The sequence below is a fragment of the Hyla sarda genome, chromosome 2, assembly GCF_029499605.1.
Source record: "Hyla sarda isolate aHylSar1 chromosome 2, aHylSar1.hap1, whole genome shotgun sequence".
NCBI lineage: Eukaryota > Metazoa > Chordata > Amphibia > Anura > Hylidae > Hyla > Hyla sarda.
In genome coordinates this window covers 94,520,266-94,547,767 of record NC_079190.1, presented here as the reverse complement: position 1 = coordinate 94,547,767, position 27,502 = coordinate 94,520,266, and the positions used below count along the sequence as shown (strand labels likewise).

At 41.8% G+C, this 27,502-nt stretch overlaps 1 protein-coding gene across 1 annotated transcript in view; it reads left to right on the top strand.

Moving 5' to 3' along the window:
* Positions 1-11,216: 11,216 nt before the first annotated feature.
* Positions 11,217-27,502, top strand: part of B4GALNT1 (beta-1,4-N-acetyl-galactosaminyltransferase 1) — a 188,743-nt gene continuing 172,457 nt past the window's right edge. The window contains exon 1 of the mRNA XM_056562590.1: positions 11,217-11,322. The gene's annotated coding sequence lies outside the window, so the exon portion shown is untranslated. The remainder of the gene's footprint in view (positions 11,323-27,502) is intronic.

Sequence of the window (27,502 nt, the reverse complement as noted above, 5' to 3'; positions counted from 1 at the left end):
CCCGCTGGTCCTATTTTCATGTAGAGGCCTGGAGCCCCTACGTTAATCCAGCCCCAAAGCGGCCCCAGGCCCAGCGGCCCACCGGGATAGATCCCGGTATCCCGGTAGGCCAGTCTTGGCCTGGTACAGGACCGTTAACCCCTTAAGGACTGAGGGTTTTTCCGTTTTTGCATTTTCGTTTTTTCCTCCTTGCCTTTAAAAAATCATAACTCTTTCAATTTTTGCACCTAAAAATCCATATGATGGCTTATTTTTTGTGCCACCAATTCTACTTTGTAATGACGTCAGTAATTTTGCCCAAAAATCTACGGCGAAACGGGAAAAAAAATCATTGTGAGACAAAATTGAAAAAAAAAAACGCTGTTTTGTAACTTTTGGGGGCTTCCGTTTCTACTTAGTAAATTTTTCGGTAAAAATTACACCTTCTCTTTATTCTGTAGGTCTATACGATTAAAATGATACCCTACTTATATAGGTTTGATTTTTTCGTACTTCTGGAAAAAATCATAACTACATGCAGGAAAATTAATACATTTAAAATTGTCATCTTCTGACCCCTATAACTTTTTTATTTTAGCGCGTATGGGGCGGTATGAGGGCTCATTTTTTGGGCAGTGATCTGAAGTTTTTAGTGGTACCAATTTTGCATTGATAGGACTTATTGAGCGTGTACGCCATTGACCGTGCGGTTTAACCCTTTAACGACGCAGGACGACCCCGCATCACATCGCGCCGGTCCCGGCACTCATCAACGGCCGGGACCCGCGGCTAATACCACACATCGCAATAGCGGCGATGTGCGGTATTAACCCTTTAGAAGCAGCGGTCAAAGCTGACCGCCGCTTCTAAAGCGAAAGTATCCCGGCTAGTCAGTCGGGCTGTTCGGGACCACCGCGGTGAAATCGCGGCGTCCCGAACAGCTTGCAGGACACCGGGAGGGCCCTTACCTGCCTCCTCGGTGTCCGATCGACGAATGACTGCTTCGTGCCTGAGATCCAGGCAGGAGCAGTCTAGCGCCGATAACACTGATCACAGGCATGTTAATACACACCAGTGATCAGCATGAGAGATCAGTGTGTGCAGTGTTATAGGTCCCTATGGAGTGTTAATAAAGGTCATTTAACCCCTTCCCTAATAAAAGTTTGAATCGCCCCCCTTTTCCCATAAAAAAAATAAAACAGTGTAAATAAAAATAAACATATGTGGTATCGCCGCGTGCGTAAATGTCCGAACTATAAAAATATATCATTAATTAAACCGCACGGTCAATGGTGTACGCGCAAAAAAATTCCAAAGTCCAAAAAAGCTTATTTTGGTCACTTTTTATACCATTAAAAAATGAATAAAAAGTGATCAAAAAGTCCAATCAAAACAATACCAATCATACCGATAAAAACTTCAGATCATGGTGCAAAAAATGAGCGCTCATACCGCCCTGTACGTGTAAAAATAAAAAAGTTATAGGGGTCAGAAGAGGACATTTTTAAACGTATACATTTTCCTGCATGTAGTTATGATTTTTTCCAGAAGTACGACAAAATCAAACCTATATAAGTAGGGTATCATTTTAACCGTATGGACCTACAGAATAATGATAAGGTGTCATTTTTACCGAAATATGCACTGCGTAGAAACGGAAGCCCCCAAAAGTTACAAAATGGCGTTTTTTCTTCGATTTTGTCGCACAATGATTTTTTTTCCGTTTTTACGTGAATTTTTGGGTAAAATGACTGATGTCACTGCAAAGTAGAATTGGTGACGCAAAAAATAAGCCACAATATGGATTTTTAGGTGGAAAATTGAAAGGGTTATGATTTTTAAAAGGTCAGGAGGAAAAAACGAAAGTGCAAAAACGGAAAAACCCTGAGTCCTTAAGGGGTTAATTAACGATATATTTTTATAATTCGGACATTTCAGCATGCGGCGATTAATGCCGCATGCTATTAGCCACGGGTCGTTAGAGGCCGTGGCCCCGCGTTATAGATCGGGAGCGGATACATGATGTTCCTGTACGTCATGTGTCCTTAAGGGGTTAAGGAGTCTTTAGCTCCCCTCTTGACCGAGGTATTCAATGAGTGTCTCTCCTTGGGCACTCTCCCGAAGTCAATGAGGAGGTCAGCCCTGATTCTTCTCTCAAAGGGTAAAGATCCCAGCCATATTGAGAATTGGAGGCCCATAGCTCTTCTCAATATGGACAGGAAGTTTCTGGCTAAGATACTGTTTAATCGGTTGGTGAAGTTTGTGCCCCAGCTCCTATCGGAGGCCCAGCACTGCACTGTTCCAGGCCAATGCACCTTAAGTGATGTCAGGGAGGCAGTGGAGCGGAGTAGTGCGGGTCTCTGGAAGAGGTACTTGCTGCCATTGAATCAGGCCAAATCATTTGATCGGGTGAACCACGAGTACCTCTGGTCGGTCCTCCTTAGATATGGCTTACCGAGTACTTTAGTTAATTGGCTTAAAGGGTTACTCCGCTCCCCAGCGTCCACAAAATTCCTCCTCACACTGGAACATTGAGTTCCTGGACGCTATGTGCGGGCTTCCATGTTCAGGCCCGCCCCCTCGTGACGTCACGGCCTGCCCCATCAATGAAAGTCTATGGGAAGGGGGCGTGGCGGCTGTCGCGCCCCCTTCCCATAGACTTGCATTGAGGGGGCGGGATGTGACGTCACATGACGGGGCATGACGTAACGAGGGGGTAGGCGTGAACACGGCCTTCAGGAAATCAATGTTCCGGACTCTAGGGATGGGAGTAACACTTTAAGATCTTGTATGCAGGGGTAGAGAGTTTCCTGCTGGTGAACAGGTAGTCAGGCCACTCTTTTGAGGTAGGGTCCGGAGTCCGTCGGGGTTGTCCTTTGCGCCTGCTCTTGTATGTGTTCACGATCGATCCCTTCTTTAGGAGAGTGAGTCGGGAGTCGGGATGAGTCTGGCGGAGCCGGGTGTCGCCCAGAGAGTGGTGGCGTACGCTGACGATGTCACTATTTTCGTCTCCGAGAGAGAGAGGAGGTCGATGTGGTGATGTCGGAGGTGGACCGCTACTCGGAGGCATCCGGGTCTAAGATCAACCGGGATAAGTGTGAGAGTCTCTGGCTGGGAGGGGGGGAACCCACGTTTGATCTCCCAGACACCCTTCCAGGACCCCAAGAATCAGCAAAAGTCTTAGGCATCATATTTGGCCAGGATGATTAGCCCACCAAAAACTTGGATGGTAAGCTCCAGGATGCCACTCAGAGGGTGAACCAGTGGAAGGGTTGGTTTTTGACCCTCAGGGAAAGGGTACACCTGATCAAATCGTACCTGCTGCCCTTGTTTATCTATCTGGGCAGTGTATGTATCTTGCCAGAAGCCTACTACACTAGGATCTACAGCCTGTTTTCCAACTGTTATGGGGGAACAGGATGAACCTAGTCAAGAGGGAGGTTATGTATCGCACGAGGAGCCTAGGGTGTTTATCTATGGTAAACCCAGCGGTGTTCTTTAAGAACACCTTCTTGAAAGCTTACATCGCAAATCTCTGGAAAGAGAGGGCTCTTCCGTGGGTACTCTCCTGCAGGGAATGGTTTCGGCCTTTCTTCCAGGAATGGGAGAGAGGAGGGTGAGTGAAGGACCTCCGTATGCTCCATGGATATCTTCGGGCTACGCTACCCCGACTCTGAAGGCGATATGTTGGTGGGGTCTGGGAGTGTGGGAGATCAGGACCCAGTCAAGGCAGTTCCTTGACAAACAGGTTCTGTTGACCCACTTCCAGAAGCCTCTGGCGCTAAGGGACTGCCCAGCTCGGGATCTAAGGGTGGGGTTGTATCTTTTGAACATGAAAAGGATCCCCCAGAAGTTTTGGGACTTGGCCTGGCGCTGCTTTCAGGGGAAGATATATGTAAGGGACAATCTGAAGTGCAGGAACTCTGATGACCGGGGATGTCCTCGAGAAGAGTGCGGGGACACGCTGGAAAGCATGGAAAACTTCCTGCTTTATTGTCCCTTTAATATAGGGGTTTCCAACAGGGTGGGTGCTTCCATCAGCTGGAGTCAACTTGCCGGCCTTACCTATCCGGAGTGGGCTTATGGGGCATTTAGGAACTTGGGTGGCCAAGACCAGGGCACTTTATTCTTAGTTAGCTTAGTGGTTAGGTACTACACATGGAATACACGGTGTTAAGTGCCGACCAAACAGAAAATCCTCACCGAGGTGGAGGTCTGTAGGAATATCACCGGTGACCTCGGTAAGATCAGGTCTTTGGAGTATGGCAGTCTTGGTACCAGTAGGGCTTCTCTCCTATGGAGAGGTTTTTCTTTTAATGTGCCCTAGGTACTAGACCTTTTGGGTAGAGTACCTTTATTTTGGTTAGGGGCAGTGTTATAAAGCTAGAGATCGGGTGAGAACAGTGTTAGTTTTAATGGAGGGATAGAATTAGGGAGAATTGTAGGGGGACTTGGGCCTAAAGTGGGTTGTGGTTCAGTGTGTATAAGTTTGTTTATAAGTTGGCTGGGAGGAGTGTTAGGTGGGGAGGGTGTATTTTTGGGGTGTGGTGTTCTGCTTCTTTGGGGGACCTGACATGGGTCAGTTGAGGACTGAACTGTACGAATGGTATAGACTCTGACCCATGTACAGGAGGGGTGGTGTGGGTGAAGGGACAGTTTTACTGTAGGGTTTTCTGTTGTTTTGGTAGGTGATTTGGAAGGGGGAAAAAAAAGCTGCAGCGGATATTATATGCATATATTAAATTGATGTTTGTATCTATACTGTGTTTTATATGTGTTTTGTATTATACAGCTTTATAATTGATATGCCAGTCGGACCGAATGTTGTGTTGATATGTGGTGTCATATGATTTATTTCTTTATGGTTAATTTATTTATTTTTTTGAGTATCTTTGAGTATCTGTTAGGTTTCTTTGATATTTTGATTTTGTTTTGTAAGTGAAAGCATGTGTGATAGGATTATTTATATATATATATATATATATATATATATATATATATATATATATACATATATACATATATTTTTATGTTTCTTGCTGTGTTTTTTCTGAGTATATACAGATAGGAGAAAAAAGGAAAGGGAGAGGATAGTGCCTCAGGTAATTCAGTGGGATAATCCTGGTCCACAACTCCAATATTAGTGGTACTCACCTGGGGTATGGCTTGATATATACATATCACCTCTCCATTTGAGGTCAGATGATCTCGGGCTGCAACCTGCAGGGTCCAGCCGACTACTCGGTAGGAGGCCGGCAGAAATCTTGAGAGTGGTGCAAAAAATGGTCTGCTATGGTGCTGCCTTATGGAGATCGAAGTGAAGATTCAGTCTTATAAATAAAATCAAATTTATTGTCATATAAAAAGAGATGCAGACATGCAAAACGCGTGTCGGGGGTAAGTTCCCCCTTTCTCAATTGCAAAAATACAGTATCATACTGTATTTTTGCAATTGAGAAAGGGGGAACTTACCCCAAACGGTCGGGCCCGGCCTCTAACAACGGCCGGGACCCGTGGCTAATAGCGCGGAGCACCGATTGCGGTGCCGCATGCTAATAACCCTTTAGACGAGGTGTTCAAAGTTGATTGCCGCATCTAAAGTGAAACTAAAACATTGCAGGTTAGCTCAGGGAGCTGTTCGGGGCTGATGCGGCGAAATCGCGGCATCCCGAACAGCTTACAAGACAGCCGGAGGATCCCTACCTGCCTCCTTGCTGTCCGATCGCCGAATGACTGCTCAGTGCCTGAGATCCAGGCATGAGCAGTGAAGCGGCAGAATCATTGATCAATGGTTTCCTATGAGAAACCATTGAACAATGTAAAAGATCAGTGTGTGCAGTGTTATAGCCCCCTATGGGAGCTATAACATTGCAAAAAAAAAGTGAATAAAGATCATTTAACCCCTTCCCTAATAAAAGTTTGAATCACCCCCTTTTCCCATTAAAAAAAAAAAACTGTGTAAATAAAAATAAAAATATGTGGTATCGCCGCGTGCGGAAATGTCTGAATTATTAAAATATATCATTACCATATATACTCGAGTATAAGCCGAGTTTTTCAGCACGAAAATTTTTTTTCGTGCTGAAAATGCCCCTTTCGGCTTATACTTGAGTGAAATCTCCACCTGTCAATCCCTTCTCAGTGGTCTTCAACCTGCGGACCTCCAGATGTTGCAAAACTACAACTCCCAGCATGCCCGGACAGCCAGTTAATTTGAAAAAAAATTGTTTTCCACCAGAGTGCCTCTTTAAGCATGCATGGGATAGGCATAAGGCTATCCTTCATATAAGATAGAGATAGACATAAGGCTATCCTTCATATAAGATAGAGATAGGCATAAGGCTATTCTTCATATAAGATAGACATGAGGCTATCCTTCATATAAGATTGGGATAGACTTAAGGCTATCCTTCATATAAGATAGAGATAGACATAAGGCTATCCTTCATATAAGATAGGGATAGGCATAAGGCTATCTTTCACATAAAATAGAAAGAGGCATAAGGCTATTCTTCATATAAAATGGGGATAAGCTTAAGGGTATCCTTCATATAAGAAGGATCCCGTTCCCGGCTTCGGTGTCGGGGCCTGATCCGCAAAATGTTCTCTGCGACACTCAGGACGGCATGTGCTGTACGTAACAAGCGACCAGGAGGAGCGTGAGCAGAGCGACCGGCCAGCCCCCGAGCATTCTGAGGAGAGCGCCGCTGAGAACACCATTTTAGGAGAATTTTTTTCTCCCTCTTCTGCATTCATATAAGATAGGGATAGAGATAATGCCATCCTTCAAATTAGATCGAGATAGGCATAAGGCTATCCTTCATAGTATTCAGAATATTGGGCAGGCTAGATGGTTCTTTTATACTTACACATTCTAGGTTTTTATGTTTTAGTCAGAAAGGCATAGCAGCACATCCAGCTGAGGTGTGAACAGTGGCTTTATTTAGCACATAACGTTAACAGCCTGTTACCATAATCTGCTAAATAGAAGCCGCTGTTCACACCTCAGCCGGATGTGCTGCTATGCCTTTTTGAGAGTACATGTATGTACAGCTTGTGACCGGATCTTGATAGATAGAAAGAAGAAGTAGGCAGAGACAGCACAACCAGGTACGATCAAACCGGAGGCAGGGTGCAGGCAGGCAGTGGCACAGTCCCAAACGCAGACCGTGTATGTAGATCCAAAGAAATGATCCTGCAGCACTCCCATGAGGTGCAAATAGGTATTTTATTAACCCATGAGGAAACAACAACGTTTCAACAACATCAGGTGGCGCGTGATGAAGCAAATGGGCGAAAACGTGCGTTCGGAGCTGGAGGTGAGGTATCTCCCTACTTGGGCAGGTATCTTCATACTTTATACATGCATTGTGCTTTCTATGATCATTTTCAGTTCTGCCTTATATCCACACCTGTTACCCTTTGGTTATAATATTTCAGCATTTACTTGGAGCATACCCCTCTATTTTTTCTGTGGTGGTACTAGTTGTGCCTTATACAGTGGTCCCTCAACATACGATGGTAATCCGTTCCAAATGAACCATCGTTTGTTGAAACCATTGTATGTTGAGGGATCCGTGCAATGTAAAGTATAGGAAGCTGTACTCACCTGTCCCCGCCGCTCCGGACCCATCACCGCTCGTCACCGCTGCCCTGGATGTCGCCCTCCATCGATGTCGCCGCGTCCCTGACGCTCCGGACATCTCTGCTTCCCCGGGATCCTCGTTCTCCGTCGCTTCCCCGGGATCCTCACTCTCCGTCGCTGCCATCACGTCACTAGGCACGCCGCTCCTATTGGATGGCGGGACGTCGTGCGTGCGACGTGATGACGACGAAGGAGAGCGCCGGCGATGCAGGGGATCCTGAAGAGGACGCTCTGGAGCCCCGAGGACAGGTAAGAGACCAACACTGGAGCACAAAGGGCATCGTAAATAGCTATCCGGTGGCAGCTGAAGCAGTCTGTGCTGCCGGATAGCCGTTTATGCGATGGCCCGACATACAAAAGCATCGTATGTTGATTCTGCCTTCAACATGCGACGGCCTCTGAGAGGCCATCTTATGTTGAAATTATCGTATGTCGGGACCATCGTAGGTCAGGGGGTCACTGTATATGTTTTTAACATTGTTTGTAAAAAAAAAATTATTCAATAAAGTTGTTTGCAATACTTTGATATATCATGATATCGTGTGGCCTGCTTGTTTGGTGATGATCGTGGGGTGGCCATAGATAGCGCTATACAGAGCTGATTAATTTGGTGACCATAGATAGATAAATAGATAGATAATATATAGATATAAGATAGATAGATAGATATGAGATAAATAGATAAATAATATATAGATATAAGATAGATAGATATGAAATAAATAGATAAAATATAATATAGATAGATAATATATAGATATAATATAAATAGAAGAGGAATATATCCGCAGCACTCAAATAGGTGAAAAAATTAAAAAAAACTTTTATTCCATCAGCATAAGGTGAATGTCAGACAGCAACATTTCGACCAGCTCTCTCGGTCTTTCTCAAGCCATGGCAACGTTGCTGTCTGACATTCATCTTATGCTGATGGAATAAAAGTTTTTTTATTTTTTCACCTATTTTAGTGCTGCGGATATATTCCTCTTCTGTTTATTGTTGGGACTCCTGACCCGGGCCGGACTTCTGCGGCACCATTCAAAGTCATTTTCAAGGGAGTGCTGCTTCTTCTACTTCTATAATATAGATAGATATGAGATAGATAGATAATATATAGATATAAGATAGATAGATAGATATGAGATAAATAGATAGATAATATATAGATATAAGATAGACAGATATGAGATAAATAGATATATAATATATAGATATAAGATAGATAGATAATATATAGATATAAGATAGATAGCTATGAGATAATAGATAGATAATATATAGATATAAGATAGATAATATATAGATATAATATAGATAGATATGAGATAGATAGATAATATATAGATATAAGATAGATAGATATGAGATAAATAGATAGATAATATATAGATATAAGATAGATAGATATGAGATAAATAGATAGATAATATATAGATATAAGATAGAAAGATAGATAATATATAGATATAAGATAGATAGCTATGAGATAATAGATAGATAATATATAGATATAAGATAGATAGATAATATATAGATATAATATAGATAGATATGAGATAGATAATATATAGATATAAGATAGATAGATATGAGATAAATCGATAGATAATATAAAGATAGATATAAGATAGATAGCTATGAGATAATAGATAGATAATATATAGATATAAGATAGATAGATAATATAAAGATATAATATAGATAGATATGAGCTAGATAGATAATATATAGATATAAGATAGATAGATAATATATAGATATAATATAGATAGATATGAGATAGATAGATAATATATAGATATAAGATAGATAGATAATATATAGATATAAGATAGATAGATAATATATAGATATAATATAGATATAGATAGATATGAGATAGATAGATAATATATAGATATAAGATAGATAGATAATATATAGATATAATATAGATAGATATGAGGTAAATAGATAGATAATATAACGATAGATATAAGATAGATAGATATGGGATAAATAGATAATATATAGATATAAGATAGATAGATATGAGATAAATAGATAGATAATACATAGATATAAGATAGATAGATAATATATAGATATAAGATAGATAGATAATATATAGATATAATATAGATAGATATGAGATAGATAGATAATATATAGATATAAGATAGATAGATAATATATAGATATAAGATAGATAGATATGAGATAAATAGATAATATATAGATATAAGATAGATAGATATGAGATAAATAGATAGATAATATAAAGATAGATATACGATAGATAGCTATGAGATAATAGATAGATAATATATAGATATAAGATAGATAGATAATAGATAGATATAATATAGATATGAGATAGATAGATAATAAATAGATATAATATAGAGAGATAATATATAGATATAATATAGATATAGATAGATATGAGATAGATAGATAATATATAGATATAAGATAGATAATATATAGATATAATATAGATAGATATGAGATAGATAGATAATATATAGATATAAGATAGATAGATAATATATAGACATAATATAGATATAGATAGATATGAGATAGATAGATAATAGATATAAGATAGATAGATAATATATAGATATAATATAGATAGATATGAGGTAAATAGATAGATAATATAACGATAGATATAAGATAGATAGATATGAGATAAATAGATAAGATATAGATATAAAATAGATAGATATGAGATAAATAGATAGATAATACATAGAAATAAGATAGATAGATAATATATAGATATAAGATAGATAGATAATATATAGATATAATATAGATAGATATGAGATAGATAGATAATATATAGATATAAGATAGATAGATAATATATAGATATAAGATAGATAGATATGAGATAAATAGATAATATATAGATATAAGATAGATAGATATGAGATAAATAGATAGATAATATAAAGATAGATATAAGATAGATAGCTATGAGATAATAGATAGATAATATATAGATATAAGATAGATAGATAATATATAGATATAATATAGATAGATATGAGATAGATAGATAATAAATAGATATAATATAGAGAGATATGAGATAAATAGATAGATAATATAACGATAGATATAAGATAGATAGCTATGAGATAATAGATAGATAATATATAGATATAAGATAGATAGATAATATATAGATATAAGATAGATAGATAATATATAGATATAATATAGATAGATATGAGATAGATAATAAATAGATATAATATAGAGAGATATGAGATAAATAGATAGATAATATAACGATAGATATAAGATAGATAGCTATGAGATAATAGATAGATAATATATAGATATAAGATAGATAGATAATATATAGATATAAGATAGATATGCAGAAACCTATTGATTTAGATAGATAAATATGGATAAAGACAGAGAGATATAACTGGCTTACCTAAAACCCTGCCAGGGTAACAGGACTCTTCCCACAGCTATGCCCCTGGTACCTGTGCCCAAATGGGGTGTGGGGGTAGGGGGCCCTCCTCCACAGTAATGAGCTGTTCTCGGTGCCTGCAGTTCCCCTGCCTGCCTGAAGAGGGCATACGCTGCATCTTCTATCTGGATGAGAAGCTTCATCCTACACTGGGGAGGAAGCAGAGCAGATGCATTAAGAGATAAGCACGGAGGTCGCTGGTAATTTCTTAAGGCGGGAGGTAAGGATCTGAATATCTTGTATTGTATATATAATGTATGGTGTATATGGCTATAGTGATGAGTGCAGATGTATAGACTGGGGCTGGAGGATAGACGCGCCCATTGTGTGTGCTGGGATTGACAGCTGTGGCCCCATTGTCTGTGCCGGGTGCATCCTGCTCCTTCTCTGCGGATCTGTAACGTCATACACACTGCATTGCGTTTACCATCAGGTTTAATGGCGATTTGTATGTGGAGTCCCTGACGTCTGTGTAATCCGATTGGTGACATGATCCTGAGGCCACTGTGTCCTACAAAGCCATCCGTATGCTGCCGACCTCCATGTCCTGCACCAAATACATTGGTCATCATCTCTAATGGTATCCAGGGCTGTGTTCACACTTCTACAGCACCATACTGTGCTGCTGATCGCTGGATCTGTTCATCCGTCTTGACTGTGCAGCTCACAATCTAATGCGTGAATGCAGGCTGGGTCTTCCGGCAATTGCAGAACTACAAGTCCCAGCATGCCCTAACAGCCTTTAGCATGGAGAGTGAGGATCTAGGTCTGTGGTCTCCAAACTGTGGACCTCCAGATAATGCAGAACTACAACTCCCAGCATGCCCTGACAGCCTTCAGCATGGGCAGTGAGGATCTAGGTCTTTGGTCTCCAGACTGTGGACCTCCAGATAATGCAGAACTACAACTCCCAGCATGCCCTGACAGCCTTCAGCATGGACAGTGAGGATCTAGGTCTGTGGTCTCCAAACTGTGGACCTCCAGATAATGCAGAACTACAACTCCCAGCATGCCCTGACAGCCTTCAGCATGGACAGTGAGGATCTAGGTCTGTGGTCTCCAAACTGTGGACCTCCAGATAATGCAGAACTACAACTCCCAGCATGCCCTGACAGCCTTCAGCATGGCTCGTATGTCTTAGGGGGGATTAAACTGTCAGAGTCACTGGTAGAGAAGGATCTGGGTGTACTTGTAGATCACAGACTACAGAATATCATGCAATGTCAGGCTGCTGCTTCCAAAGCCAGCAGGATATTGTCATGTATAAAAAGAGGCATGGACTCAAGGGACAGGGACATAATACTCCCCCTTTATAAAGCATTGGTACGGCCTCACCTGGAATATGCTGTTCAGTTTTGGTCGCCTGTTCATAAAAGGGACACTGCGGAGCTGGAAAGGGTGCAGAGACGCGCGACTAAACTAATATGGGGCATGGAACATCTTAGCTATGAGGAGCGATTAAAGGAGTTACAATTGTTTAGTCTTGAGAAGAGACGTTTAAGGGGGGATATGATAAACGTATATAAGTATATTAATGGCCCATACAAAAAATATGGAGAAAAACTGTTCCAGGTTAAACCCCCCCAAAGGACGAGGGGGCACTCCCTCCGTCTGGAGAAGAAAAAGTTTAGTCTGAAGGGGCGACACGCCTTCTTTACCGTGAGGACTGTGAATTTATGGAACGGTCTACCTCAGGAACTGGTCACAGCAGGAACAATTAACAGGTTTAAAGGAGTAGTCCAGTAGTGACTCAGTGGTGAGCAACTTATCCCCTATCCTAAGGATAGGGGATAAGTTGCAGATCGCGGGGGTCCGACTGCTGGGGCCCCCTGCGATCTCCTGTACAGAGCCCCGAGAGCCCGCGGGAAGGGGGCGTGTCGACCTCCGCACGAGGCGGCGGCCGACACGCCCCCTCAATACAACTCTATGGCAGAGCCGAAGCGATGCCTTCGGCAATCTCCGGCTCTGCCATAGAGATGTATTGAGGGGTGTGTCGGCCGCCGCCTCGTGCGGGGGTCGACACCCGCTATCTGGGCGGAGAACCGGGGCCCCGTACAGAGAGATCGCAGGGGGCCCCAGCGGTCGGACCCCCCACGATCTCAAACTTATCCCCTATCCTTAGGATAGGGGATACGTTTTTCACCACTGGACTACCCCTTTAAAACAGGGTTAGATACATTCCTGGAACAAAATAACATTAATGCTTATGCAGAATTATAAAACTACATCCCTTCCCCTTATCCCCTTACATCCTTCACTTCAATTCCCTGGTTGGACTTAATGGATGTATGTCTTTTTTCAACCATACTAACTATGACTATGTAACTATGTAACTATATGGGCAGTGAGGATCTAGGTCTGTGGTCTCCAAACTGTGGACCTCCAGATAATGCAGAACTACAACTCCCAGCATGCCCTAACAGCCTTCAGTATGGGCAGTGAGGATCTACGTCTGTGGTCTCCAAACTGTGGACCTCCAGATGTTGCAAAACTACAACTCCCAGCAAGTTCTAACAGCCTTCAACATAGACAGGGAGGATCTAGGTCTGTGGTCTCCAAACTGTGGATCTCCAAATGCTGCAAAACTACAATTCCCAGAATGCCCTAACAGCCACCTAGGCAATGACGATCAAGGTCTGTGGTCTCCAAACTGTGGATCGCCAGATGTTGCAAAACTACAGCTCCCAGCATGCCCAAACAGCCTTAAACGTAGGCAGTGATAATCAAAGTCTGTGGTCTCCAAATTGCGGACCTCCAGATTTTGCAAAACTACAACTCCCAGCATGCACAGACAGCCTACAGCATAGGCAGTGATGCTCTAGATCAGTGGTCTCCAAACCAGCGACCTCCAGATGTTACATAAACTACAACTCCCAGCATGCACAGACAGCCTACAGCATAGGCAGTGATGCTCTAGATCAGTGGTCTCCAAACCAGCGACCTCCAGATGTTACATAAACTACAACTCCCAGCATGCCCGGACAGCCAACGGCTGTCCGGGCAGGCTGGGAATTGTAGTTTTGCAACATCTGAAGTTCCACAGTATAAAGACCACTGATCTAGAGCATCGTTCCTTAAATCTGTGTCTCTCCGGGTATTGCAAAGCTACAATCCCCATCATTCCCTAACATAATGGGATTTGTAGTTTTTCAGCAGCTGAAGCCCATGCCCATAGGGGGCGACAGAAAATTGCAGAGTCTGGCTTTATCTCTAAAAGACCACAGCGCAAATCATAGACTGGTCAAACCCTCCAATCCAAAACCTAAAAAAAACCTTCAGATCGCGTATTAATGGGTTTTTGGGAAAAACCCTCATGTGGTTGTTACAGTAACATTCTGACAAGACGTAGAAAATGACCTTGGCAGCCGTCACTTCCTATCAGTGACTATACGGACAGTCACATGGTCATATAGTTGGAAGGTATTCTATGACGAGCCCATAGGAAGGTACAGTAGATCCTACAAGGGTTATGTGGAGTAAAGTGCTGAGACCGTACAGTTCACCATGTGTGGTTTGCTTTATCTGTGCGTCAGAAGGATTCTAGTCTATAGGAATTCAATAGTAATAAAAATACCTACAAGTCCTTTTTAGGTTTCAGTATTTTCCATAAAAGTAAAGTGGACTATAAAAGACAGTCACAAGGGCCGACTCACTTTTTCAGTTCTGAACAATACCTGGATACCTGTTTTTAAAGAAATCCAATTTGTCAAGAATTTGAAAAAAAAAAAATACTTACCTCTCCGCCCCCACTGCCACTCCCGAGTCCCTGCAGGAAGTGCTGCAATGATGTCTGTACACTGAGCAGAGGCACTTGAAGCAGCACCCCATGCTTACTGTGGAAGGGCCCTTCTGGCTGGGACTTTGGAGTAGTGGTGGTGTCTGTCTAATATTTTTAAAAGCCAGGAAAACCCCTTTAAGGGTCTCTTCACACATACAGTATCCTGTGCATATTTGACGCTCAGGATTTGAAGCCGCAGATTTGAAGGATACTGTACCTGTGAAGACTTGAAGCTGTGTTTAAAGGGGTTGTCCAGTGGTGAAAAACGTATCCCCTATCCTAAGGATAGGGGATAAGTTTGAGATCGCGGGGGTCAGACCGCTGGGGCCCCCTGCGATCTCTCTGTACGGGGGCCAGGCTCTCCGGCCAGATAGCGGGTGTTGACCTCCGCACGAAGCGTCGGCCGACACGCCCCCTCAATACATCGCTATGGCAGAGCCGGAGATTGCCAAAGGCAGCACTTCGGCTCTGCCATAGAGTTGTATTTAGGGGGCGTGTCGGCCGCCGCTTCGTGCGGAGGTCGACACTCCCCCTTCCCGCGGGCTGTCGGGGCTCCGTACAGGAGATCGCAGGGGGGCCCCAGCAGTCGGACCCCCCGCGATCTGCAACTTATCCCCTATCCTTAGGATAGGGGATAAGTTGTTCACCACTGGACTACTCCTTTAATAATTTAGCTTATATTGATCTCCTGCATAAAATCTGCAGCATCAAATATAAGCAGGAAACTGCATGTGTGAATATACCCATAGGGTACATTCACACGTGCGGATTTTCGCAGCGGATTTTACGCTGCAGATCTGCCGCTGAAGGACCTCTGTATGGTGCCCTTAAATGTGCAATACGCCGCTCCGAGCAGACACACTGCTCGACTTACACATCGCAGTGTGTCTGCTCATAGGTGGAGTATTGCCGCTCCGAGGCACATATAAAGGCAGCATATAGAGGTCCTTCAGCGGCGGATCTGCAGCGAAATACGCTGCGAAAATCCGCACGTCTGAACGTACCCTTTAGAAGCATTCCAAGATTTTTTTAACAATTTTTCAGCTATTTATTTTTGCAGCATTGGCTATTGTTAAAAAGCAATGTAGAGGTTCTTGTGTATGCCTTGTGCTTACTTCTTTTTGTTGATGTGAAAAGCATGGGATAGGTTCCATAAAAACATTTTTTTTATTTCTTTATTTTATTAAATTTTTCATATTATACACATATTATATTTGACTGTATACCTTATAAGTCAAATATAAGTCACCTTAAAGTCAGGTATTCAAATTAATGGCAGGTTCCATTTTGATAAGTAAATCCACAATGATGTGGTCCTGTGATGCAGCCTACATTTCCCATGAATTCTCTGGCTGAGGATCCAGCATTTCCCATGATCTTGGTATAACACACAATTGTGGCACAGTATCACCATTTTTGGCATGAAACAGCTTCCACAACATGGCTGTGTGTTTTCTTGTGCACCATGGAGTAATTACAAGGAGCTGTCTACTCTAATTTGGTCAGCTGTAAAAACTTTGGCAAAAACAGAAAGACTGCAGCAAGAAGCGCAAAGTGTGAACACAGCCTCAGGGGAGTTATTATTACTATGTATCCTGATACCATAGAGATAGCAGAGAGGGATCTGGTAGGTTATAACGTCATCTGGTAGTTTACAGGAAGTCAGAACCAAAACCGACATCCTGTTCTGACAATTAAAGGGGTATTCCAGGAAAAACTTTTTGTTATATATCAACTGGTTCCAGAAAGTTAAACAGATTTGTAAATTACTTCTATTAAAAAATCTTAATCCTTTCAGTACTTATGAGCTTCTGAAGTTAAGGTTGTTCTTTTCTGTCTAAGTGCTCTCTGATGACACGTGTCTTGGGAAACGCTCAGTTTAGAAGCAAATTCCCATAGCAAACCTCTTCTAAACTGGGCGTTTCCCGAGACACGTGTCATCAGAGATTACTTAGACAGAAAAGAACAACTTAAACTTCAGAAGCTCATATGTACTGAAAGGATTAAGATTTTTTAATAGAAGTAATATACAAATCCGTTTAACTTTCTGGAGCCAGTTGATATATATGAGTGTGGGTGATATAAGCAAAAAAAAATAAAAAAACACAAAAAAAGTGCTTTGTTAAAGGGCTACTCCCGTGGAAAACTTAAAAAAAATAAAATCAATTGATGCCAGAAAGTTAAACAGATTTGTAAATTACTTCTACTAAAAAATCTTAATCCTTTCAGTACTATTTAGCGGCTGTATACTACAGAGGAAATTCTGCACTTCTGACCACAGTGCTTTTTGCTGACACCTCTGTCCATTTTAGGAACTGTCCAGAGTAGGAGCAAATCCCCATAGCAAACATATGCTGCTCTGGACAGTTCCTAAAATGGACAGATGTGTCAGCAGAGAGCACTGTGGTCATGACAGAAAAGAAATCCCAAAAGAAAATAATTTCCTCTGTAGTATACAGCCGCTAATAAGTACTGGAAGGCTTAAGATTTTTTAATAGAAGTAATTTACAAATCTGTTTAACTTTCTGGCACCAGTTGATGGACGTAAATGTACGTTATGGTGCCGTGGTACTTAACGCACCATGGTGTACAATTACGCTCCATCATGACCACGAGCGCCGGACCAGGCTTTATCAATTGAGTGCAGATCACACAGATCAATGTGGTTCTATGGAACCACATTGATGTGTATGAGGAATCTAATGATTCCTCCTAAAAGTCCCCTAAGGGGACTAAGGGGACTAATAAAGTGTAAAAGAAAAAGTTTAATAAAAGTAAAAAAAAAAAAAAAAACACACACATTAACCCCTTCCTTATTAAAAGTTTAAACCATTCCATATAAAAACATAATAAAAATAAACAAATGTGGTATCGCCACGTGCGTAAATGTCCAAACTATAAAAATATATCGTAAATTTAACCGCACGGTCAATGGCTTACGTGCAAAAAAATCTCAAAGTCCAAAATAGGGTATTCTTAGTCACTTTTTTATACCATAAAAAAATGAATAAAAAGCGATCAAAAAGTCAGATCAAAACAAAAATGGTACTAATTAAAACTTCAGATCACGGCGCAAAATATGAGCCCTCACATTGCCCCGTATGCAGAAAAATAAAAAAGTTATAGAGGTCAGAAGAGGACAATATTAAATGTATAAATATTTGTGCACGTAGTTATGATTTTTTACAAAAGTACGACAAAATCAAACCTATATAAGTAGGGTATCATTTTAATCGTAAGGACCTACTGAATAAAGATAAGGTGTCATATGGATTTTTAGGTGCAAAATTGAAAGGGTTATCATTTTTAAAATGTAAGGAGAAAAAACGAAAGTGCAAAACAGAAGAATGCTTGGTCCTTACGGGGTTAATATCTTTATCATATATATATATATATATATATATATATATATATATATATATATACACAGTGATCCCTCAACTTACAATGGCCTCAACATACAATAGTTTCAACATACAATGGTCTTTTCTGGACCATTGTAACTTGAAACCAGACTCAACATACTGGAAGAACCGACCAATCAGAATGGGCATTCACTGGTAAAACCCCTGTATTTCTAAAGTGTATGCACTGACTAGTGTCTGGTAGCGCCCCCTACAGTACAGGGGGGGTATTACATGTTCTGTACTCTTTACCTGTATTACTGAAGTGTATGCACTGACTGGTGTCTGGTAGCGCCCCCTACAGTACAGGGAGGTATTACATGTTCTGTACTCTTTACCTGGGCCAGGGACATCCTTTGGACATCAGGTGAGGGCGGCTCCGTTTTACTTTTTTTTAGGACATTGCGTGTTCTGTACAGGACCCTGCCGAAGCTTCTTTCCTCTACATAGACCAGTGTTTCCCAAAGAGGGTGCCTCCAGCTGATACAAAACTACAACTCCCAACATGCCCGGACAGCCGAAGGCTGTCCGGGCATGCTGGGAGTTGTAGTTTTGCAACAGCTGGATGCACCCTGGTCGGGTGACCCTGAAATAGACAGTGATTACAGCTCCCAGCAGATCTTTCTTACTTTTATATGTAAGGATTTGCTTTATCTGTATTCATTTTCTACTTATTTTTCTTTAATCCTCACTTTTTCCTATTTTTGGATGACATTTTGGTGGCTTCAGAACCAATTACCAGGTTTCCATAGAGTAATGGTCTCAACATACAATGGTTTCAACATACAATGGTCGTCCTGGAACCAATTAATATTGTAACTTGAGGGAGCACTGTATATGAATGTTGTTGTTTCTGCAGCCTGTGCAAGGATTTTTGTGAATTTACAAGGTTGCCTTTGATACGTGCAGCCTTCCCTATAGGACAGCTTTATTTTCATGGTCACAAGAGGTATATAGTGACGTTACATGCAGTATAGTTTTGTATGGATGCAGGTACTTACACTTTTTTTTATTGTGGTCATTAGTTTTAGCCTACAGACAAGGCAGCGTACCGCGTTGTATTTCCAGCAGGTGTTCCTCTGTACGGCGTGCGCTTTTATTGTCACTCGGAGTAAATACGTTTTACGGTGTGTAAAATATATACATACACCAGTGTCAGAGCAACAACCTGGAGCGGATAGGGGTGAGCAGTGATTTGCTTTGTTGCTGGTATTTTCGTTGTCTATTATTTCATTACTTATAACATTATAAATGGTGGCTTTGGCTGCTTATTATGACTGCATTGTCGTAGGCCAGGAACATAACACTGACTCAAGGTCTCTGTCATATTGTATAGAAACAATATAAGCCCAAATAATAATAACTAGCCTTCTTATTTCTTACAAAAAAAAAAAAAAAACTCTGTTTCTTTGAATGCAGATTATATGCCATTTGATCCTTTTGGCAATCCCACACTATTAGGGTATATTTCTTACCATGCGAGCTGCCAGGTTTTAGTAAATTTGTAGCGGTAGACAGTAGCAGGTAAGGCCCCGTTCACACTACCATTATGCTCCCGTAAAAACTCCCATCAGAAAGTCCATAAAACGGCCGTCAAAAAATCCCAGTCATGTCAATGGAATTTTTTGACCATCCTTTAGCATCAGTTATGTCCCATTAGGACTAACGTCCGTTACCGTATTTTTCGCCCTATAGGACGCAGCGGCGTATAAGACCTATTTTTAGGTGCAAAATCTAAAAAATTTAAGATTTTGAACCCAATAGTGGTCTTCAACCTGCGAACCTCCAGATGTTGCAAAACTACAACTCCCAGCATGCCCGGACAGCCGTTGGCTGTCCGGGCATGCTGGGAGTTGTAGTTTTGCAACACCTGGAGGTCCGCAGATTGAAGACCACTGCATAGGAGGTAATGCTCACGTGTCCCAGCCGCTCCGGACCCGTCACCGCTGCCCTGGATGTCGCTCCATCGCTGTCGCCGTGTCCCCGTCGCTCCGGAACGTCTCTGCTGCCGGCCGGGTATCCTCGCTCTCCGTCGCCGCCATCACGTAGTTATGCACGTACGCGACGACGTGATGACGAGGAAGGAGAGCGCCGGCCATACAGGGGATCCCTGAATGGAGAAGACACCGAGGAGGCAGGTAAGGTCCCTCCCGGTGTCCTGTAAGCACTAACCCGGCTATTCAGTCGGGCTGTTCGGGACCGCCGCGGTGAAATCGCTGCGGTCCCGAACAGCCCGACTGCACAGCCGGGTTAGTGTCACTTTCTCTTCAGACGCGGCGGTCAGATTTGATCGCCGCGTCTGAAGGGTTAATACAGGACATCACCGCGATCAGTGATGTCCTGTATTAGCCGCGGGTCCTGGCCGTTGAAGGCCGCAGGGACCGCCGTGATAGGGGTGTATTCGCCGTATAAGACGCACCGACTTTTTCCCCCCAGTTTTGGGGAAGAAAAAGTGTGTCTTATACGGCGAAAAATACTGTATTTTTGATGGTGCAAATAACGGTGCATACACAAATTTTTGCGTAAAAAAGTTGCACATACTAGCGCACGTGCGACTTTTCTATACATTGCTTTCTCTACGTTGTGACTTTTTGATCTTTGCTTATTTCAAAGCACATTTCTGAAATCTGCTCACGTAGTAATTTTTAATTTCTCCACTCCGGGCAGGCTCTGGCCTAGTACGCGGCATAGACGCTGCTACGCCGTGACGTCAGGTGCGTCGCTGCGCACGGGCGTCACTGCGCAGCGGCGTCTATGCTGCGTTACTAGGCCGGAGCCTGCTATTGGCCCTAACCTCCACCAATTATGGGTATCGGTATCGGCCCTAAAAAAACGATATCGGTCGATCCCTAGTTTTAACCCGTTATAGCCCATCATTAATAACGGAAGATAGAAATGGGAGAAATAGTTCATTAACTATTTCTCCTGTTACTATCTTCCGTCACAATATAACGGGCGTTATTAATAACGGGTTAAAACGGCTATTACAAATATCCCATAGACTATAATGGGATTTTCTAACAGCCGTTTAGGATTTTGTAACTACCGTTTCAGCTGATTTTCAGACGGAACTTCATACGGATGTTTGCAAAGGAGAATTTTGTAGTGTGAAAGAAGCCTTAGGCTAAGTTTCCCCTTGGGTAGTTTTTGGATATCTGCCACTGCAGTTTTTGAGCCAAAGTCAGAAGTGGATCCATAAGGGCGGAGAAGTGTAAGTCCTTCCATTACATTTTTCATTCCTTTTGAATACATTTCTGGCTTTGGCTCAAAAACTGCAGTGGCAGATATCCCAAAAACTGCCAGAAAAAAAAAAAAGTGAAAACTTAGCCTTAGAGATAAATCTGTTTCATGAACTTGACCTAAGAGTATATCTAGATGGTGCAAAACTGCAATTTGTCTGCATAATGAGGGACATTTATCAATGTTTGCTTATGTATTCCTTTTTTTTAGTAATTTTTTCCTTACTCTTTTTTTGCTTATGTGTGACTTATTTATCAACTGCTTTCAGCCTGTTGATAATTTTCTTTCACGTAAGCAATTTTTCCTTTTTTACTTTGATAGTAGCTTTTTCTGCTCCATGTTTGAGCTGGAGTAAATTTAGTCAATTTTTAACGCTGTTGCGACTTTTTTTTGCGCAGTTGCTACTGTCGCAGTTAATAAATACCTGACTACCCGTAGTCCATTTTAAAATTATTACTTTATAGTAAATTTTAGGAAAACTTGCTTTTCTCGCTTTCCAGTCAAAATGTCGCACGAAAAATCGTGTAGTCGCAGTTGCGACAATTTTGCGACAATTATAGTAAAGAAAACCTGACTAAACCCGTTGATAAATGTCCATAAATGTGAATATACCCTAAGGCTATGTTCACTTGGTAGAAAATCTGTGATTCTGATTGTTGTCGAATTTTTGCAGTTTTACAGAATTTCTGCAGAATTCCTGTTTGTTCTAAACACAGAATTCTGCTGAAATTTAAAGCCTTATTGACTTCAGTTGGATTCCGCCCGGAATATTGCAAAATATAAAGACATGTTCAATGTTTTGCAGAACCTGGAAAGCAGTTCCGACATGTGAATGGAACAGCGGAATCCCCATTCAACGCAATGGGGGAGATTTATCAAAACCTGTGCAAAGGAAAAGTTGCCCAGTTGCCCATAGCAACCAATCAGATCGCTTCTTTCATTTTTAACAAGGCCTCTGCAAAATGACAGAAGCCATCTGATTGGTTGCTATGGCAACTGGGCAACTTTTCCTTTGCACAGGTTTTGATAAATCTCTCCCTATGTGCAGTAAATTTTGCAGAATTGTTCCAGCAGATTCCACCATGTTCCCTCAGCAAAATTTCCGCAATTCTGCACAAATTCTTGCTGAACAAAATGTCTGTGTTCTAATCTGAGTCCAAAATGTGGCAGACATCTGAGGCTACATCAGAAATATGGCAGTTTTATATCCTGGTTATTTCTCCTTTTACCTATACTTGCATGAGGTATACAAGCATTTTTGTATACTTTGTCTTATGCACAGATATTATTGTACTTGACAAAGGTCATAGAAGGTCTAAAACATTCTGAAGGAGATTTATCAAGCTCTGTAGTAGAATTTTTTTGCGTAAAAAAGTTGCACATACTTACGCACGTGCAACTTTTCTATACATTGCTTTCTCTACGTTGCGACTTTGTGATTTTTGCTTATTCCAAAGCACATTTCCAAAATCTGCTCACGTAGTAATTTTTTCTTTTTTTTTTTTCTTTGCAGTGGTCATGTATTTATCAAATGCGATAGTCACTTTTTATGAAGAAAAAAAGTCGTATCTCCATTTAAAAGTAGCATATGTATTCCAGGTCCAACCTGGCTTACAGAAAGTGCATATGTCAGCAGAAAAAGACATTAACACCCACTTTAACAGCTCTTCTTGTTCTGCATCATGAAACAAAGTTACTACATTAATGTTAATGTTAATTATAGAAACTATTAATTATATAACTAATAACTCTATTAATTTTAAGCTTGAAAATACACTGCACACCTTGTTAATTTTAGGACATGTACATGCTGACAAGCCAAATTTTTTGAGTTTCCAAGCCAAATTTTCCAACCGGATTCCGCTTGGAAATTCCGCTGTGTAAATGTGGCCTTAGAAGAATATTTCCCCATAGAGAAGAAGGCTTGGGCTCCTGACAGATCCTGTACACGATCACACTGGGCTCTGCAGCCGTTTCCCAAGGAGCTGCATGCTTTATGCCTGGACAGCTATGTGGCTTTCTGTAGCTGGTTTAATCAATGCAAACGTGCTGGCAGCACAATGGGTTGTCCTAAGGAAGTCACCTGGAAGCGTCCTAACCCGTGGGGTTCCAGCTTGGCCCCGTCCTCTGCACATTTTTATCTTTGTACATATATTTAGGCTGAGCCCCTCTCCCTTATGAGTTTTTCTATTGATCATAAACTCTGCACGTTACTCTTGTGTTTTTTTTAAGCAGTGCATTTTGACTGCGGTAAATGTATATATTACTTGTTATATTTTTACATATGCCTGTGCACTATTTTTGTATATCGCAGTTATCTCTCTTCTTACACATGGAAGACTGCTAGGTATGTTTTTGCCTTTTTAGCCAAGAATATATGCTAGCAAATTGGCTAGAATGCACATACTGCAAGTAAAAAAAAATTCTATATATATACTATATATACATATATATACAGTGTGTATATATATATATATATATATATATATATATATATATATGAAGGAAAGAACAAGGTCCGGCACCTAGTGCCGGACCTTGTTCTTTCCTTCACAAGTGAGCAGCCGGAGGCGGTGGCACAGGTGGCGAGGTGGGCGTGCACAAGGTGAGCGACTCACAAGCCAGCCTTTCAGATATATATTTATATATATAGATATATATATATATATATATATAGTTGTTAGATAATGCATTTAGCTAATGCAGTAAATGTCAGACTTCACTCTTCTAGGCATTCGTTCAGCACCAAACAATGGTGTGAATTTAGCTTAACATGTTAGGCTGGGTTCACACTGTGGAATGCAATGCAGTCCACATGGTCCTAGCGCTGCCGGCTCGATCTTCGGCAGAAATTCTGCCCAGAAATTCTGCAGTGTGAACCCAGCCTTACGAAACCCCAGACTATCCTGTGCCCTGGAGCAACCAAGGTGTGTGTTGATAGACAGATCGCATATAACAAAAACAGGGTATACTGAGAAAGATTAAGCACTAGAGTAGACACCGAGGGCAAGGGTGGGATGTTAGAGGTTCAGATCTTTTGAATCTAGGTGGTGTTCTCAGAAAAGCTGGGTTGCTGGGTGTACTGTCAATAGATAGATATTACTGTGTACTGCAATAGTCTCAAACTGTGGCCCTCCAGATGTTGCAAATCTTCAACTCCCAGCATGATGGGAGTTGAAGTTTTGCAACAACTGGAGGGCCACAGTTTGAGACCACTGGTGTACTGTGTTGGGACTAGGTTGCTTTTCCCAGTGGATAGTGTGGTGTGACTGTAGTACCATGATAAATCCTACATAACATCTTAACCTTGAGAAATGGCGGAACGTGTTGGAGGTCTGTGTAAACATCACTGTGTAGATAGCTGCAAATATTTCAATAATGAGCTGAGAAGTCGGAGTAATTGTTTCCATGAGCGCAAATTTTGTTTAAGCTTCTTCCCATAAAACACTTAAATGGGCGCTGTCAGAATCAAATTCTTTTTATATATAGTGACCCCTCGACCTACGATGGCCCCGACATACGATCATTTCAACATGTGATGGCCTCTCAGAGGTCATCACATGTTGAAGGCAGCATCAACATACGATGCTTTTGTATGTCGGGGCCATCGCATAAACGGCTATCCGGCAGCGCAGACTGCTTCAGCTGCCGCCGGATAGCTGTTTACGGTGCCCCGTGTGGTCCGCTGACGATCACTTAGGCTGCTTTCACACTATAAAATTCATCAGTTTTAAAGATCCGTTTGATGTTCCATTATGAAAACCCTGAAAATCAGCCATTAAACGTCCATTAGAAAATCCCATATGTCCGTTAGAAAATCCCATAATAGTTATTTTGTGACGGGCAAATGAACGGAAGAAATAGTACATGCATTATTTCTCCCGTTATTATCTTCCGTCACAAAATAACGTCCGTTATTAATAACAGACTATAACGGATTAAAACGGATAATGTAAAAATCCCATAGACTATAATGGGGTTTTCTAACGGACGTTTAATGGCCGATTTTCAGGGTTTTCATAACGGAACATCAAACGGATCTTTAAAACGGATGAATTTTATAGTGTGAAAGCAGCCTCACCTATCCTCGGGGCTCCGGCGCGTCCTCTTCAGGATCCTCTGCATCGTGGGTGCTCTCCATTGACGTCATCACGTTGCTGCGCACGCCGTCCCCTCATCCAATAGGAGTGGCGTGCGTAGCGACGTGATGGCGACGACAGAGAGTGCGGATGCCGGGGAAGCAGAGGCCTTGCCGGAGCGTCGGGGACACCTTGGGGACGCGGCGACAGCGATGGAAGGCAACATCAAGGGCAGCGGTGACAAGCGGTAACGGTCCGGAGCGGCGGGGACAGGTGAGTACAACTTCCTCTAACAGTGGTCTACAACCTGCGGACCTCCAGATGTTGCAAAACTACAACATGCGACACTACACTACAACATGCGATGGTTTCAACAAACGATGGTCTGTTTGGAACGGATTACCATCTTATGTTGAGGGACCACTGTATTGTACATCTTGACAAATATAGGTGATCAAAAATGATATCGCCTTTATATAGAAATCATGGCTTTTAAAAAGACCACTAGAGGGTCCCCATACCATCCAGATTTATCAAAACCTGTGCAGAGGAAGAGTGGTGCAGATGCCCATAGCAACCAATCAGATCACTTCTTTCATTTTTATAAAGACCTATGAAAAAGGAAAGAAGCAATGTTATGGGTTGCTATGGGAAACTGGTCAACTTTTCCTCTGCACATCATCTTTGTCCCAATTGAAGCACACAGTCTAGTAAGTGAGGGCGGGACTAGCACTCATCTGTGCTCACTCCTGTCCTGTCTATCAAACTCCTGTCTGAAAACAGAGAGAAGGGAGTTACAGAGCAGCCTGCAGTGATTGGATGAAAAGACCCAGCACAGCACAGCACACTCTGGGAGGAAGGGAATGCATGGTGAGTGAGGGCGGGCTCTGTGCTTGTCCCTTTCTGTGCAGTTTATGTCAGAAAGAGTGAGCTTCAGAACAGTGTGAGCCATATACAAAAGCTAGACTCATAAAAAAGAGATATAAAGCATCTGCATGACCTAGTGAGTAACATATATAAGCATCATTTTTTTTTCAGTGATTACATGTACGCTTTAATAAATTGAATTATATTTTGCACCAAACTTTCCAAAGACCCTGCATGACATAAAAATCTCACACTTGTGAGCCCTCTATTTAACCCATCAAATAGTTTCCAACTCTCACATCACAGCTGGTTATGAATGCAAAATTTGTACAGCGAAAACTTAGAAGGGGACACGAGCCCCATAGCACTGTTGCTCTGAAACATCTTCATTCACAGGATCAGCGAATGTCCCAGTGATCAGATTTCCACCTTTCATAGTTGTATGCCTTCACAAAAAAAAAACATCAAAAAGACATGTTGCGAGCTGGAATTTCATGACCCTTTCAGTCAGGTGATCGTTGGAGTGATAACTCACAAATTAAATATTAGAATAGCCATAAATGTAAAAAGTCCTGGAAAATCCCCTTTAGTGCAGAAATAAGTATGAATAGGTGTTCTTTTTTAAGGGGAGGGTCACACGGAGTGCATCAACAGCGTATTTCACAATGCGGATGTGCCGACGGCAGTCATAAGAGCGAGCTCCCTGCTGCGACTGGGTAGCTCTGTGTGTCAGATTTCCTGATGGCAGTCACGAGTGGACACACAGAGTTACAGAGCCACAGCAGGGAGTCCGCAGCGTGAAATATTCCAGAGCTTTATTTCTACCTAACTGTGCTCAGGGCACAGTTAAATAGAAAAGAAATACTATACTTACCCTCCTTGCTCCCCTACGGTTGCTGTCTTAGTGTGGGTTCCCACTGCAAACACTTTCTTTAGTCAATGTTGCCACCAGGACCATCTTACTGCTTAGTCAAGGCTGCGGAGGGACAATGCTGCAGCTATGGACTGGCTTAGGGATCGACCGATTATCGG